This window comes from Rhinopithecus roxellana, chromosome 4 (genome assembly GCF_007565055.1).
Source record: "Rhinopithecus roxellana isolate Shanxi Qingling chromosome 4, ASM756505v1, whole genome shotgun sequence".
Classification (NCBI taxonomy): Eukaryota; Metazoa; Chordata; class Mammalia; order Primates; family Cercopithecidae; genus Rhinopithecus; species Rhinopithecus roxellana.
Window position 1 is genome coordinate 3,624,366 of NC_044552.1, and position 14,704 is coordinate 3,639,069.

Sequence of the window (14,704 nt, forward strand, 5' to 3'; positions counted from 1 at the left end):
CTGCCCGACTATTGTGGCAATGGAAAATGAAGTGTCACATTGACTCAATGGCAGGAAAAATATGTAAGCAGCACATAAGTGAGTCCTGTGTAGATGTTTTCAAACACTCCAGCCCTAAGGGAGTAGGTACATACTTCAAAGCACTATCAGCCTTTGTCCCCATATTTTACCCAAGAGCAAGCAGACCTCTGAGGGAACAGCAGCTGGGGGCTCAACAACCCCCTCACTCATCAAAAATCATCTAAGAAAAGAACAGATTGCAGACAGAACCTGCCCGAGCTGCTGATGGAGCTGGCAGAGACTTTAGGGTGATGTCTTATCTCCTCCTCTCCCTCATTGCTTCACCGCTGAATAAAGTTTTAACAACCAGCAGAATATTATTACAAGAATATTAAATGCACAACAAATCTATACAGAAAAATAACCCTGAAGGACATACACTCATGTTGGCCGTGATTACTTTGGCTGGTAGCTATTTACAAAAAGAAATTTTAAAGAAAAGAACTATCTGGGCCAGGCACAATGGCTCATGTCTGTAATCCCAGCACTTTGGAAGGCCAAAGTGGGCGGATCACGAGGTCAGGAGTTCGAGACCAGCCTGGCCAACATAGTGAAACCCTATCTTGACTAAAAATACAAAAAATTAGCCGGGCGTGGTGGCACACGCCTGTAGTCCCAGCTACTCAGGAGGCTGAGGCAGTAGAATCTCTTGAATCCAGGAGGTGGAGGTTGCAGTGAGTTGAGATCACACCACTGCACACTCCAGCCTGGGCAACAGAGAAAGACCCTGTCTCAAAAAAAAAAAAAAACCTATCTGACTTTACTTAATTTTAAACTTTATTTTAATGAGTGTCCATGGCTTTTGTTATCTAAAAATAATACCTAAAAATATTTAAGTGTGGCAGTTTTTTAGAATTAAAATATTAATGAGATATTTTAAACTAACCAAGAACATTAAACTTTGATATAAACCTCCAATATGAATAGACCGAGACTCCATTAGATGCACTTCAAAGGATAAATATTAATATTATTCTGCCCACTTTGTCAATTCAAGATACTAATTAACTATTCAGGTTATTTTCCCAAATGATGTTTAGCAGGTATTTTTATTTGGACAAGTAGGTTACTGGAAAGATATTAGGAAGTTCTGCCTCTCTTTAAATTCTACTAAATCCATGCTTCTCACTTTTTAAAACACTATATGCTCTAATTACATGAAATCCTTTGAATCTTGCTAATTATAATACTACCATCTCAATGTCCCGGGACAAATATTAAGGCAGAATCCTCCTCAAGGTTTCCTAATCTTGGAGGAATTTGCTTGCTTGTTTGATTTTGGTGAGGATTAAATGAAATTATGCAGAGTCCTTGGCACCCAGAAAGCCTACAATAAATACTGGCTATTATTACAACTGTACTCTCAGCTACTCGGGAGCTGAGGCAGGAGAATCACTTGAACCTGGGAGGCGGAGGTTGCGGTGAGCAGAGATTGTGCTACTGCACTCTAGCCTGGGTGACGGAGCCCAGCCGGGAGGCTGTTGTTAGATTAGGTTATATACAAAATCATTTTCACAATTTCTTACTGCCACCTAAGAAGGAATTTGTCCCTAGTATATTCATCTTTAGTGAAGCATACTTGATGAATAATCAAAATCATTTTTGGCTAGTGTATGTATTCTGAAACTTCATTATCAAAACTAGAATTGTTCTATTTCATTTGGAGTTTAATTCTATTGGTTTCAAATTCGTATTTTTTCCCTTTATTTTTTGTTGAATATGTGAGAAAATATTTAACCTGGGCCACATTTTTGTCATTGCTGTTGGACCTGATTTATTTTTGTAGTGAACTGGGCACAACTGTCCTAAATAACCCTCTATCTTGGGCTCCCACAAGGTAAGCCTGTTATGGTAGCCAGATATTTAGCAGAGTCCTGGTTACTAATATAATCCAAGTAGGTAATATAGTAGCTGAACAGCAGAAGAAAACTTGTAGATTATGAATGGAACATGTAACTCAATGTAGACCGCTGTAGATGATCAAGTATGGACTACATGTCTAAATAGGAGGTTATTTCTACATGACATTTCATTTTACTGTCTAACTACTAAAAAGTCACTAAACGCACTTTGGCAATTTCATTATTGGTGGGCTTATTTAGACTTTTACCTTAAAAATAACAGCAAAAATATTAGCAAAATAGGCTTATGGTAAATGATTTCTTTGAGCTAAAAATATTAACTTTTTTTTTTCTTTCTTTTTTTTTTTTTGTGACAGAATCTCACTCTGTCACTCAGGTCTGAATACAGTGGTATGATCTTGGTTTACTGTGACCTCTGCCTCCTGGATTCAAGCAATCCTCCTGCCTCAGCCTCCCAAGTAGCTGGGATTACAGGCGCCCGCCACCATGCCTGGCTAATTTTTGTATTTTTAGTAGAGATAGGGTTTCACCATATTGGTCAGGCTGGTCTCAAACTCCTGACCTCAGGTGATCTACATGCCTTGACCTCCCAAAGTGCTGGGATGACAGGTGTGAGCCACCACGGTCAGCCCCCCAAAATACTGATTTTAAGATGAAGTGCAGAGTTTTAAAATTATAGACCTTCTAATTATGCCAGTCCTGGGATTTTCTTCTCCTGTTTTATCCCTTTGTTTCGGTAAAATAATGTCTTTCCTTTTTTAGTCTCCACCTTCCTTATTGTGACTTAAATTGTACATTATATAGCTTTTCTGAATACAATCAAAAGTTATACAGATGAGAGGAAGTAAAGGATTTTATCTTTGTGACTGTTATATGTATATATATACTAAATATATACTGTTATATGTGTATATATACTAAGTATATATGTGTATGTATACTAAATAGTGTAGCCTTTTTTCCTCAATCAGAGGTTATTTTCCAGGTCATCAGTCCAACTTCTTAATAGTTAATATTCTTCAAACCTCCATGTTTGAATGGAATCATCACTGATTCTTATTTTATGTCTGTAGTTTCATTATCTGGTTTCCTCCACTTCCAATAAAAGCTTTCAAAAATTTTCTCCCCTCTGGTCTTGAAAGAAGTAGAAAATGGGATGTCATGCGGGCTAATAATAATCTGAGTGCTTCTGTTTAATAATGTATTCAGTGGGCTAACTTAGTCCTTTCTGAACTGACACATAGCAGAGAGGCACTTTAAATACTTTTTGAGGGAATAAGTGTTCAATTGTCAAAGAAAGTTAGATTTTAGCAATCTTATGAATAAATGTATATTAATAGAATCTGTTGGACTTTTTATTTTAGAATAATTTGTAAATTTAGTATAGTACAGAGTTTTCATATACCCGTCGCCCAGTTTCCTCTAATTTTAACATCTTATAACTACCATACATTTGTCAAAACTAGGAAAGTGACATTATATATTACTATTAAGGAAGCTATAGACATCTTTTGGATTTCACTAGTTTCCCTACTAATGTTCTTTTTCTCTTCCAGGATTCCCTCCAAGATATTACGTTAATTGTAAGTTATCCTTAGTCGCTCCAGATCTGTGACAGTTTCTCAGACTTTCCCCCTTTTCCATGTCCTTGACAGTTTTGAAGAGTTCTGGCCAGGTATTTTTGTAGACTCTCTCTCAGTTTGAATTTGTCTGATGTTTTCTCATGAAACATTCAACAATAAGTATAAGTTTTGGGTAAGATTTCCACAGAGCCGAAGTGACATTCTCATTGTGTCTTACGAAAGGATGCAGGATGGACACATGACATTGACAACCTTGATTGCTTGGTTAAGGTAGTTTCTCTCAAGTTAATGTGATGATTTCTAAAAATAAAACTATCAATGCAGCTTCCAGATGCAGTGAAGTTACATATTTACAAACATGAAATAGACACATAGAAAGTATTAAATTTCAATGACAACTGCACAAAACTTATTCAAATAATGACTCTAGTGATGCTTCGCTCTTTTAAATGAATTGTTAAATGTATTATCTTAAAATATCTATGCAGTGACTGCATGGAAATGTATATTAAAATCATTTCTGCATTTCCTTGGCCACGTTAAAGGAAAAAATATTCTAAAAATCTACATAAAATACTAAATCATCTTTACAATAATTTTGAAAAACATCAACATTTCTAAACTATGGGAAGTCACCTTCAGTTGTAATCATTTGATAGGTATAACTATCTTCTACTTTTCCAATTACAATATTTAAAAATATTTTTGATATTGCACCAGAGCCTATATAGCATATACTCTGAAATGGCATCTACGTATAGCGGTAGAATACTGAAAATTTGATCTAGCGTACTTATTTAGTTTTCTGATTCAGCTTGTTTAAGTTTTTCATCTTAGTGAATATACATCCCCAAACTCTTAAACAGTTTTTTCCTCTAGCAGTTTATTTTTTCCCTAGTAGTGAATATCTTCGATTTTGCAGACAATCAAACAAGATATTCAAAAGTTGCGGCCGGTGGATGCAACCCAGATGCCTATCTACAGATGAATGGGTAAAGAAAGTGCAGTCTACAATGGAATATTATTCAGCCTTAAAAATGAAGGAAATCTCGTCACATGCTACAACACGGATGAATCCTGAGGACTTTTGTTAAATGAGATAAGCTAGTCACAAAAAGAAAGATACTGTACAATTCCACTTACATGATGTATCTAGAGTACTCAAATGTGCAGAAACAAAAAGTAGAATGGTTGTTGCCAGGGGCTGGGGGAGGAGAACAGGGAGTTGTTGTTTAATGGGTACAGAGTTTTAGTTTCGCAAGATGAAAATGTTCTGGAGCTTTGTTTCACAACAATGTGAAATATTCTTAACCTTACTGAGCTGTACAACAAGAAATGGTTAAGATGGTAATGTTTGTTTCTACCAGAATAAAAAATAATTGCCTCTATACGTTTTAAACTTGTATTTATTTTGAAATAATTCAGACATGCAGAAAGTTGCAAGAACAGTACAAAGAGTTCTTTGTATAGAGGTTGTTTTCTATTCCCTTCATCCAAATTCCCCAACGGTTAACATTGTACCACATTTGCTTTATTATTCTGTGTGTGTGTGATACTTTTATATAATATTTGAGAGTAGATTGAAGACATGATTCCCTCTTATTTCTAAATACTTCAGTGTGTATTTCCTAAGAACAAGGACATTCTCTTAAAATAACCACAGTATAATTTATTAAAACAGGAAATGAACACTAATAAAATAGTATTTTCTGATCTACAGACTTTATTCAAATTTTGTTAATTGTCCCAATAATGTCACGTACAGTGAAAATAAGATAAAATAGAGGAAGAAAAGAATCTAGTCCAGAGTTCGCTCCAGGATCACACATTGCCAAATCTCTTTAGTCGCCTTTAATCTGGAATAGCTCCTCAGTTTGTCCTTGATAATCTTGATATTTTTGACAAATACAGGCCAGTTATTTTGTATAATGTCTCTTAATTGGGTGTTCTTAATGTTTTCTCAGATTAGATTGAGGTTATACATTTTTGGCGGGAGTACCACACAAGTGATGTTGTATTCTCTGTGCATGATATCAGGAGGCAGGATGTAAAATATTCCATTATGGGTGATGTTAACTTTGATCATTAAGTTAAGATGCTATCTACCCAGTTTCCCTGGAGTAAGGGTATTATTCCCCTCTGCCTTTCCCCTTACCCCTTGCAACTAGTAAGTACTTTGTGGGAAGATACTTTGAGATTACGTAGTATAGATTATATTCTATTCCTCACCAAAACTCTTACCCAATAGTTTTTAACATCCATTGGTAATTCCTGCCCAAGTCAACCATAACAATGAGGTTTGTCAAGTGGTGACATTTCATTTCTTCTAGATTTTTTGCTGGTGTTCTACTACAGTAAAGAGCTTTTCCTTCTCATTGATTTATTTGTTTATTTATTCATTTATTTACTTATCACAGTATAGACTGATGGATTCTTATTTTATTCAGTGAGCTATACTTTGTTATTGTCATTATTTTGATGCTCAAATTGTACAAGATTTGGCTAGTGGGAACCCTTCAAGCTATTTCCCGTGTTCTTTTGACATGGCCCCATCCTTCTTTGAACACTTCTTTGCTTTCTGGTTCAAGATGTTTCAGGATCATTTTTTATTTTCTCTTTTCCAACCCTGGAATCAGCCCTTTCTCCAAGGACCCCTTGTTCCTTTTAGTGGAGAATAATTGTTGTTTTGTTTTGTTTTTGAGACAGAGTCTCTCACCCTGTTGCCCATGCTGGACTGCAGCCATGTGATCTCGGCCCACTGCAGTCTCAACCTCCCAGGCTCCAGTGGTTCTACCATCTCAGCCCTCCGAGTGGCCGTGACCACAGGTGTGTACCACCACACCCTGCTAATTGGAAATAATGTTTAGATCTTAATATTTGAGCACTAGGAGTCCTCATTGCTACAGGAGTGTCCTTGCTTCTAGGCCCTTTCAGAAGAAAGAGCTAGGATGTGAGTGTATGTGTGTGTGTGTGTGTGTGTGTGTGTGCGTGTGGACTCACACATGCAGTTTATAGGAAGGGTTCCCTGAGAACTGAACGCAGACAGAAATTAGTGAGCAGAACGTTTGTTAGGGAGCGCTCTAGGGATGAACTACTATGGAATGCAAGGGAAGGAAGCAGGATTGGGCACAGGGAGAAGATAGGCTGTGATGCGGTCTCCACACAGACCTCAGTTGATCCCATGGGAGCTCTGATGCTGGATGTTTCTTTAGAGTTGTTCTGAGTTGGGATGAGGGATTCAGGCCTTCACACCCCTGAGTCAATCAGTCATTGAATATGAGCCTCCCCAGGAAGGGTTCGTGAAGTCAGGCAAGGTGGCTCTCTAGGCAAGAGAGCTAAGGCAATAGCTAAGGCAATTCCAAAAAGGGCTGGCAGCTGAGACCTGTTAGCCAACAATGTTTCCAGCATTTTTGGTAATAAATCCTCAGTCATGAAAAGACTAGGCAGCAGGGATTACTGATGACACATCTACACACATGCTTATCTCTATCAATGTCTGCCATCCATCCATCCATCCATCCATCCATCCATCCATCCATCCATGAACCTATCTATCTGTCTTAAAAACCGGGAGTTTGGCTGGGTGCGGTGGCTTACACCTGTAATCCCAGCACTTTGGGAGGCTGAGGCGGGTGGGTTGCCTGAGGTCAGGAGTTCAAGACCAGTCTGGCCAACATGGTGAAACCCCGTCTCTACTAAAAATACAAAAAAATTAGCTGGATGTGGTGGCATGTGCCTGTAATCCCAGCTACTCGGGAGGCTGAGGCAGGGGAATTGCTTGAACCAGAGAGGTGGAGGTTGCAGTGAGCCAAGATTGCGCCACTGCACTCCAGCCTGGGAGACAGAGCAAGACATGGTCCAAAAAAAAAAAAAAAAAAACCCCAGAAGTTTATAGTAATATTTCCAATTCCAGTTCAACACCACAAGTTTTGTTCTATAATTTTACTTTTCCATATTTATAGGTATTCTTTCTTTCTTTCTTTCTTTTTTTTTTTTTTTTTTTTTTTGACAGAGTCTCACTCCGTCGCCCAGGCTGGAGTTCAGTGGCACTCCGGTGGTATTTTTAATAGAGACAGGGTATCACCATGTTGGCCAGGCTGTTTTCAAACTCCTGGTCTCAAGTGATCTGCCTACCTTGGCCTCCCAAAGTGCTGGGATTACAAGCGTGAGCCACCGTGCCCGGCCTGTAACTCCCATTTCTGATAGTGAGACCTGGCACCCATTGTTAATCTAGGTTAAATCCTAAAACTCACTGAAGCCAGTTTTAGAATTGCTCAGTCATTCCATTGCAAAAGACCTATTAACTAGGGTTCAATATTTGTTTAGAGTTCTTTTTGCGTTTAGTCTGAGAGTATATAATTGAAACACTGTGTTCAAAGTTCCCTTGGGTTGAATCCTTCTTTCCTCTTCTCCCCCAGTGTGGTTTGTTATTCATTTGAAATGCACTAGGTTTGTTTCTGGGTACTTTCCATTTTAGGGCTTTCCCCCTGTTGATTTTATTGTTGTTATTATTTTGAAAGTATGTAAAACATTTACATGGACCAAATGTCAAAATCATATAAAAACATACACTCAGAAAAGTGATGGTGCCCCCTCGTTTCTTTCTTTCTTTTTTTTGGAGACAGAGTCTCGCTCTGTCGCCCAGGCTGGAGTGCAGTGGCACAATCTCCACTCACCGCAAGCTCCACCTCCTGGGTTCACACCACTCTCCTGCCTCAGCCTCCCAAGTAGCTGGGACTACAGGCACCCGCCACCACGCCCGGCTCATTTTTTTGTATTTTTAGTAGAGATGGGGTTTCACCGTGTTAGCCAGGATGGTCTCAATCTCCTGACCTCATGATCCGCCCACCTCGGCCTCCCAAAGTGCTGGGATTACAGGCGTGAGCCACTGTGCCCGGCCTCCCCTCGTTTCTTTCATACTGTTCTAGTGGGTGAACAATATCTTTCATGCTTGGTATACCTTTTTGAAAAAGTAAATATATTCACATATATATATATATATTCCTTTCTTTCCTACCTGAAAAGTAGTCTACTATCGGTCATTGTTTAGGACTTTGCTTTTTTTTTTAGAAAAACTAAACAATATATTGTGGAAATCACTATCAGTTCATACGGGTCACTTCATTCTTTTTTACAGTTGCATTATTCTCCATTGTGTGGACATACTGTAGTTTGACCACTTTTCTGTTCAGGCATTTAGGGCATTTCTCATACTTTGCAATTACAGATAACACTGCAAAGACTAAGCCTGTGCATATGTACTCTTATAGTGTGGGAGTCTTCCTAGGGTTTTAAGCAATATTTTTTCCCTTTTTTCTTTCTTCTGTTCTCTTTATTGTATTATTAGGTTATCATTCATTAATTATAGGCAGAACAACAATATCAAATGGCAATGCATGGTCTTGAAACTTCTGTTCCCGATAGACAGTTTCCTGGGGAAAACTGGATTTTATCGATTACTTAGTAGCCATCCGTATGCTAACAAACTGCAAATAAATAATATTTACAGGCTGGGCGCAGTGGCTCACACCTGTAATCCCAGCACTTTGGGAGGCTGAGGCAGGTAGATCACCTGAGGTCGGGAGTTCGAGACCAGCCTGACCAACATGGAGAAATCCCGTCTCCACTAAAAATACAAATATTAGCCGGGCGTAGTGGCGCATGCCTGTAATCCCAGCTACGTGGCAGGCTGAGGCAGGAGCATCACCTCAACTCGGGAGGCGGAGGTTGCCGTGAGCCGAGATCGTGCCATTGCACTCCAGCCTGGGCAGCAAGGAGTGAAACTCTGTCTCAAAATAATAATAATAATAATAATAATATTTACAAATAAATATTTGTTATTTATTATATTGTATTAATCTTATTTGAATAATATTTACGTATTTGTTATTAATGTTTATCTATTATTGCATCATGGGAAGTCATTTTAGCTTAGAAGATTGCAAGTCCAGTATAGTGGAGGGGTTGAGAGAATACATGCTGGAACCAGACTGAGGATATGAAACCTTCTCAGATGTGTGGCCCTGAGCAAATCATTTAACCTCTCTGTGCCTCAGTTTCCTCATCTACAAAATAGAAATATCAACTGTATGGTTTTACTAGACTGTTAAGCATCTCAAATTTAACACATCTAAAATCCAAATTTCCATGCTGGGAGCAGTAGCTCACGCCTATAATACCAGCACTTTGGAAGGCTGAGGCGGGAATATTGCTTGAGTCCAGTAGTTCGAGACCAGCCTGGGCAACATAAGGAGACCTCATCTCTACAAAAAAATACAAAAATTAGCCAGGTGTGGTGGTGCATGCCTGTAGTCCCAGACACTTGGGAGGCTCAAGTGGGAGGATTGCTTGAGTCCAAGAGTTCGAGGCTGCCACAAACCAAGATTGTGCCACAACACTTCAGCAGGGTTACAGCATGAGACTCCATCTCTAAAAAAAAAAAAATCCAATTTCTATCTTCTTCCTCTTCAAAACTGCTGCTTCCTCAGTTTCCCCAAAGTAAACGGCAACTTCATCAAGTTCTCAGGCTCAAAGCCCTGGAATCATTATTGTCTCCCCTCTTTTTCCCCCATCACATATCTAATTCACCCATGAATCCCAGGTTATTACAATAATCTCCTGACTGTCCTTCCTACTTCTGCTTTTGCCACCCTATAATGTATTCTCCATCAATAGCCACAGTGATACTTTTAAAAACAAATCTTTTAATGTCGCGTCTCTGCTCACAGCCCTCTAATGACTTCCTGCCTCACTCAGAATAAAAGCCAGAAAGCTGGCAATGGCCCACCTGATCCAGCCCTCTGCACTCTTGGGTCTCATATTCTACCCCTCCAGCCTGTGGCTCCCTGCCCTGCAGCCACACTGGCCGCCTTGCTGTCCCCGAATTGAACATGCTTGCAGCTCAGGGCCTGTAGCACCAGCTGTTCCCTTTGCTTAGAAAGCCTTCTCCCCAGATATTCCTACCCCTTCTCCTACTGATCTTAACTGAAAGCCTTCTATGACTCCCCTATTTAAAGTGACAGGCCTCAAATCCAACATTGCCTACCTCCTTTCTGGCTTTATTTTCCTCCATATCACTTCTCATCGTTAGGCACATTACACAATTTACTTGTCTATTTTGTATAGACAAGTCTCCTTCCTCTCCTCCTCCACCCTCTCACCCCCAAGGCATGTAAAATCCATGGGGCAGGGACTTTTGTTTTGCTCACTGCTATATCCTCAGCTCCCAGAAAAGTGCTTGGCACATAGGACACCTCAATAATTAATATGTGTCCAGGGGTCCCAAGTCCACCTTTAGGTTCAGGGATTTACTAGGAGGACTCGCAGGACTCAACATAGAGTCATACCCATGGCACTCAACATAGAGTCATACCCATAGAGTCATACCCATGGCAATGCCAGGCACAAGCAGCAAAGGGAAAAGACGCATGGGGGGAAGTCCAGGGAAGTCAGACACAAGCTTCCAAGGATCCTTTCCCACCAGAATCACACAGGACACACTTAATTCCTCCAGCAATAAGTTGTGACCTCAGGTCCAAAGTGTTGTTTACTGGGGAAGCTCATTAGAGGCTTAGGATCTATGGTTTGTATTGGGGGCGGGTCACTAGGCACTGCTGCCTGGCACATACCCAAATTCCAGACCCTCAGAAGGAAAGAGGTTGTTTGGCAGAAACCATATTGTTTGTACAGTTTAGGCACAGTGAGTCCTTCTTATCTGTTCTGGGAATGGTGGGAACCCTTCCCAAATCCAAATTCCTGCACACCAGCCAAGGGCCAACCTCGCAAGCAGGGCTTTCTAAAGATAGCAATCTCAGGCCTGCCATGTTAACTCTGCACAGTGCGTTAAAAGAATTTGTTACTTTTCAGTTGACAAAAATAAAGCATTTTAGAGAACAAGACCAAGATAAGGTCAATTAAAGAAAATCTCTCATTTTTTTGCACATTGGAATCATGGTGATAAATTTTGAGCTTACTTATGCACACACAAACACTGTTTGCATATTTTTAAAGTAGCTTGGCCTGGTAAGAAGATGTGGATAGAACCTCACACATTGCTTGGACTCTGTACATTTTAGGATCTATTTCTGAAGGAAATGAGAAGAAGCAAAATCTAGATGGAATGAGTGTCTATCAGAGAGGGTGGAACCTGTGACTGCCTTTATTATTTTTTATTTGAACATATATTTTTATTTAGAATGCAGGATTAATGGCATGATAATAAACTGTCACTCACAGGTCTCTCCTGAGAAACATATAATCTTCAAAACATGTTATTTTTCACGAGTAATTTACACATAGCGGTATTATTATTTAATACAAGTGTCAAAGACGACATTTAGATTCTCCTGCTTGGGGCATTTAGTAACATCAAAATGATTTATAGTCAGACAGAAGAAAGCAATTCTAAAGCAGTTTCTTTTTCTTCCCTGCCAGTCCCTTTGCAGTAAGATCCATCTTCTTACATGAGGAATCATTAATAGAGAGAGCTTCAACAAATGTCCAGGTCTTATTCTTGAATACAACAGAGAATGAGTAGAACGATGACTGGGAATACCACAGGAGTCACTATCAGAGATAACCCCGGTGGACACAGACTCTCCCTATGGGGTTCCAAGCTGGATGTCTCTGAGGTGGTTGGAGATGGCTCTTGCAGTGGACATTGCCCTGGATGGTTTTCAAGCCTTGATGACAGCAGCACCATGTCGCTGCACAGTCATGAATTCTCCCTGGGGCCAGCTGTCATGTTTCAGAGCTCCATAAACAACTTCCTTTCCTTGCAACTTCACCTTGGCTTGGTTGACATCCGGATACTGAGTCAAAGAATGGTTTCCCCAGATGTGTAACATTCTTTACACTGTCGGCAGTCACACCAGGTTTAAGAGTAATTTGAGCTTGAGTTTGGTTGTGATCCAAACAAGTCAAGCAACTGAAGCTCTCCTTGAAGCTGGATGGAGCCAATTTGGAGGCAGTCAGGCAGTTGATACTGGCTGGGTTTCCCATAGCAATAACTTTAATGAACTTCTTGTCATATTTCTCCAAGGCTGCACCCTGCCATTTGAAGATTTTTACATTTTCAGTAGATCTTTCCTCCATACACCTTTCTTTCTTGGCACAGAGTCCAAGAGAATGGCCACATCCAGGTCTTTGAAGGCAACTTCTTTATTTGTTTGGATGACATCTTTCAGGAGGAGAAGGGCACAGTCTTGCTGTTCCATTAGGACACTGTTCAGGACAACAAGCACAGGGGTGATATCCAATGGCACAAGAATGATAGGCTAATCTTTACCCAAGACAGATGCATTTATAATACTGTTTAGCAGTGAATATATGATTTGACCAGCTGCCCTAGTCACAAGGACTGGGATTGGTTCAAACAACGGGGAACTGTGTGACAATTTTAGCACTTGCAAAGTGAGCCTCAGGGAGTCAGGTTATCTCTACTGCACAACTGACTTGTGACCGCCTTTAGCACCATATATTTATATTTCGTTTCGGTTTGCCTTTTTGAATACCCAGTGCTCAGAAAAGTAGCTGGCACATACAAAAAGCTGCAAAAATATTCGTACAGCAGGTAAATGATACACTATAAATAATAAAAATGATTCCATTTCATAGGCACATGAGTAAATTCAACTTACATCAAAAACAGATGTGACTTGTGGCAGATGCTGAATATAACTTGAAGATTGGTATTACAGCTACTGTGATACAACAGGTTAGAATATTTTTATCGTACCATACTTAGGTATGTTGGAATGGTAAGTAAATAGTTGGCATTGCTGCTTTTGTTTGGTTAAGCTAAAACAAGAGAGGGAAAACATGCACGCAAACACACACACACACACCCCTGAAAAACATCTGGTGTTGTGTGGAATTGGGGAAGGAGAATTCCTAGTTCTCTGAATCTAGACTTGCTTAGAGCAGTCTTCTTCAATACGAGACTGTCATCATAATATTGAGACTGTAGGGAAACTTCTCAGGACAGAAGTTCCCAGAAAACTTAAGTAAAAATCATTTTTCAAGTTTAGGACCAGTAAAAGAAAATCTGGCTTATGGCTGGGCACGGTGGCTCATGACTGTAATCCTAACACTTTGGGAGGCCAAGGCAGGTGGATCACCTGAGATCGGGAGTTCGAGACTAACCTGGCCAACATGGAGAAACCCCGTGTCTACTAAAAAGAATGCAAAATTATCCGGGCTTGGTGGTGCATGCCTCTCCAACTACTCAGGAGTCTGAGGCAGGAGAATTGCCTGAACCCGGGAGGCGGAGGTTGCGGTGAGCCGAGATCTTGCCATTGCACTCCAGACTGGGCAACAAAAGTGAAATTCTGTCTCAAAAAAAAAAAAAAAAAAAAAAAGCTGATTTACTGAAGTCTGAAATGAGACAGGTAGGAAAGACTCAAGAAAAGTATTTTAAGTCTTGATTTGAATATATCTTGTGGTTTTAGAACTTTTTCCCTTTAAAACTTTTTAAATAAATATTATATATTTTGCCTTATATTTTTAAAGCATTATTGAGGTGGAATATGGTACTTTAACTTGTGATGATAATTAGCATGGTCTTTATATATAAACAAATATATTTGCATATGTGCATAAACATACATGCGCATACTTTCATCTCCCATTACTGGTTAAAAATGATTACTTTCTACTAGCTTAGGTAAAATACAAAATTTATTTGTAAGTTGTGGAGAGACTGAAACAAGCCACTTTAGAGGGGTGACGTTAACCCATTCTCATGCAGGCAAACTCAACTCTGCTTCACACTTGTGGCCTCGTGGCTGACACAATCTTTAACAACATTTTAATGTTCAAGAATAAAAGGAAGAAGAAGAAACAGTCTTGTGAAAGACACCAGTAATGTGATGAAACACTTAAGAGTTCTGCATTTCTGCGTAAGTCACTATCCCTCTAAAATATTTCTGTGGAACTTCTCCTAGGCAAATATTGACTCAACACATAAAGGGACCTCAAGCATGTTTCTAGATATAGGATTTGAAAATGAATGCTAAACAATTTTTCTGGCCTATAGTACGATGAGATATTCCTAGAGTTTTAGAGATGAGTCAGTTCTTAAGAGACCCAGATGTAATTTTTCACTGTGCAGACTGGGAAAGTAGGCCCAGAGATTTTAAGGCATTTGCCTAAGATCACACAACAAGTTCTGGGCCAGTGGAAGAACCCATATCTGCTACT

At 39.6% G+C, this 14,704-nt stretch overlaps 1 pseudogene; it reads right to left on the reverse strand.

Moving 5' to 3' along the window:
* Window positions 1-11,888: 11,888 nt before the first annotated feature.
* On the reverse strand, window positions 11,889-14,133 carry LOC104672593 (annotated as a pseudogene).
* Between the last annotated feature and the right edge of the window lie 571 nt (window positions 14,134-14,704).